At 33.6% G+C, this 3,460-nt stretch overlaps 1 pseudogene; it reads right to left on the bottom strand.

Moving 5' to 3' along the window:
- Positions 1-2,013: 2,013 nt before the first annotated feature.
- On the bottom strand, positions 2,014-2,647 carry LOC102964492 (annotated as a pseudogene).
- Positions 2,648-3,460: the final 813 nt, after the last annotated feature.

Consider the following 3,460-nt stretch of genomic DNA (forward strand, 5'->3'; position numbering starts at 1 on the left):
AGGTGTGAATCTCAGACTGGTATTTAATAAATACCAGTAGGGTTTATTCTAGGATGACAGAGACGGTTTAACTTTATAAAATCTGTAATTAACCATGTTAACATATTGACAGAGAAAAATATGCTCATCTTAAGTTAACAAATCTTAAAAAAAAACTGTGAATAAAAAAAGGATGTCTACATAAAACTTAATGTGAACTTCACATTTAATGGTGAATTAATTAGAAGCATTCTCTTAAAGTCAGAAATAATTTAAGATGCCTGCTGTCACCACTTGGATTTAGCATTGTACTGGATGTCCTAGCTAGCTCAATATGACATGGAAAATAAATAAGAGGTATGGGGAATAGAAGAATAAGAAACCAAATTGCCATTGTCACAGACGATATAATTATATACATATGAAATTTAAGAGAATCTAGTAGAAGTAATCAGAATTCATCAAGGAAAATGCTTACAAAACTGTACATTAAAATTAATGGCACTTGAGTACCATCAGATACAATAGATTAGAAATGTAATTTTAAAATATCCTATTCTTTTAGTCACAGAACTATAAAATATGCGAGATTAAATTTAACATAATATATATATGACTTTTATAGAAAAATTTATAAAACATTATTGAAGAATATATACAAAGACCTAAATAAATGGAGAATAAAGCCATGTTTTTGGGCAGGAAGTCTCAGTATTTTAAAATTTTGATTCGCCCCAAAATAATTTATAAAAGCAAAGCTAGTTCAGTCTAAATCTTAAGTTTTTTCAGAACCTGTCAAGCTGTTTCAAAAATTTATGTGGATGAATAAGGGGCCACGAATAACTAAAGGAAAACACTTGAAGAAGATTAAAGAGAATGAACTTACTCTATCATTATTAAGAGTTGTTATAGGGGCACCTGGTTGGCTCCATAACCCAAGTTGGGTTAAACATCCAACTTCGGCTCAGGTCATGATCTCAGGTTCATGGGTTCGAGCCCTGCATCGGGCTCTGTGCTGACAGCTCAGAGCCTAGCGCCTGTTTTGGATTTTGTTTCTCTCTCTCTCTCTGCCCCTCCCCAACTCATACTCTGTGTCTGTCTCTCAGAAATAAATAAACATTAAAAAAAATAAAAGAGTTGTTATAAAGATACAGTAATTAAAATGTGTTGTATTAGCAGAAGGATACACAAATACATCCGTGTAAACAGAACAGGGAGCCTAGAAGCAGCCAGGTGTGTATATGAAAAATTAACCTATGAGAGTAGTGGCTTTCTGGTCAATGGTGAAAGATAAGATGATGGTGAGGCAATGGACTAGTCATACAGGCCTACCTGTAGTTGTAGGCCTACCTCCCACCATACACAAAAATTCATCCTAAATGGATTAATAACATAAAGACAAACTGAAAAATATAAAAAAGTAATGAAAACAACTATGATGTTGGAAGTTAAGAAAAGAGCTCTTACACAAGACTTGAGAAGCACAAAGCTTAAAAAGATTATTAACTTTAGCTATTTAAAACAAAAAAAGATCTGTACATAAAAGGCCATAAAATGAAAAGATAAACCCCATACTGGGTGAAAATATTTGTAATCCAAGCAACCAATAAAGTATTAATAAATATATGTATTAAATAAAACTTTAAAAGCAATAAAAGGGAAATATTTCAATAAAGAATGACAAAAGATATGAAGAGTCAATTAATAGAAGAAAATTTTAAGACCAATAAATAAACAGTTGTAAATTCTCACTGATAGTTATGGGTAATGAAATTTAAAACAAAATGGGGCAACATTTCATTAACAAGTAGATTGCTAAAACTTAAAAACTGATCATATGATGTGTTTTGCAATAATATCAGAACATAAGAACTTTCAAAAACTGCTGGTCTTAGGATACATTGGTGCCTCTGCTTTGTTTTGTTTTGTTTTGTTTTATTTTTACATTTCAATTTTTTTCTTTAAGGGGAGTGAGTTGCATATGGGGGAGGGTTAGATGCTTTATAGACAAGGAAAAAAACTAATAGAACCAATTTATTCATCATAATCTTCATATTCATCTTCTTCATCCTCCTCCTCCTCTTCATACTCTTCATCCTCCTTGTCTTTCTCCTCTTCTATTTTTTTCTTGCTTTTCCCAGCCTTGATGACTTCCTTTTTTGCCACATCAGGCTTTCCTTTTTAGCTTGATATACAACAATATCCTTTTCATGTTTTTCCTTCAGCTTAGCAGCCTTCTTTTCATAAAACCACTTGTCATCTGCAGGAGAGTTACTCCATATCTCTCCCAGTCTCTTTGCAATGTTGCCAACGGATAGGTCAGGATGCTGTCCTTTGAGTTTTGGGCGATACTCAAAACAAAACAAGAAAAAGGTTGAAGGAATCCCCTTGGGTGCATCGGGATCCTTGATCTTCTTTTTTGTTTCCTCTTTAGGGGGGACATGAGTTTTCATTTCTTTTCCATAATGGGCCCTGTTTGCTTTTGCCACGTCTTCAAATTTTCCTTTCTCTTTGGAACATGGTCTTCCATCTCTTTGAGCACTTAGAAAACTGAGAAGTTGGCTGAAGCATCTGGATGCTTCTTCTCGTGTTCCTCTCATCAAGTTTGCATACAGAACGCATATGATGGCATTTTGTATCTTGGCTTCTTAGGATCTCCTCTGCCCATGTTTAATTATTTTCCTCAGCCAGGCACTAAGTCGCCCAGTGCCTGTCTGGTTCTCACTTGCCCTGTCACTGTCTCTATGGAGCTCAATGTACTGCGGTGTCTGTGTCTGGTGAATGTACTTTGGAAAGTAATTTAATAATCAATGTCTATGGACTTGAATGTATACACACTACAAGATTACATTTCTACTTTTAAGTTATATATTGTGGTTGAACTCTCAAATGAAAAGGCATTCTCAAAACTATCATTGCAGCCTTGTTGTACTAACAAAAATTGAAAGGATCATAATTGTGCAAGAATAAGGGAATGGATAAATTAAGAAGAATGTATTAGAATATTAACAATTTAAAAAATGTAGTGGAAGAGTTCATGTCAGCATTCTGTGATTCTCTTAGGGAGGTAAGGAATGGTATCTCTAACACTTTATTCATATCTTTATTTATTTGTATCTGCTACATTTTGTTTTATAAATATCTGAGGCAGATTTTGCCAAATATCAACATTTGTTAAATTGGGGGAAGGGTGCTTCATATTTTGTTATATGGTTGAGACTTGAACAATGTAGTTTTGAACTGTGCAGGCCCACCTTTATGCGGACTATTTCAATAAACACAGTACAGAATATAAGTGTATTTTCTCTTCCTTATGGTTATCCTAGTAACATTTTCTTTTCTTTAGCTTACTTTATTATAAGAATACAGTGTATAAGACATATAACATGCAAAATATGTGTTAGTCAACTATTGCTGAGATTTCTGGTCAGGATTAGGCTAAAATCATTAAGTTTTTGGGGAATCAAAAGTTACACGTGGA

Source organism: Panthera tigris, chromosome B2, assembly GCF_018350195.1.
Source record: "Panthera tigris isolate Pti1 chromosome B2, P.tigris_Pti1_mat1.1, whole genome shotgun sequence".
In the NCBI taxonomy this organism is placed as follows: domain Eukaryota; kingdom Metazoa; phylum Chordata; class Mammalia; order Carnivora; family Felidae; genus Panthera; species Panthera tigris.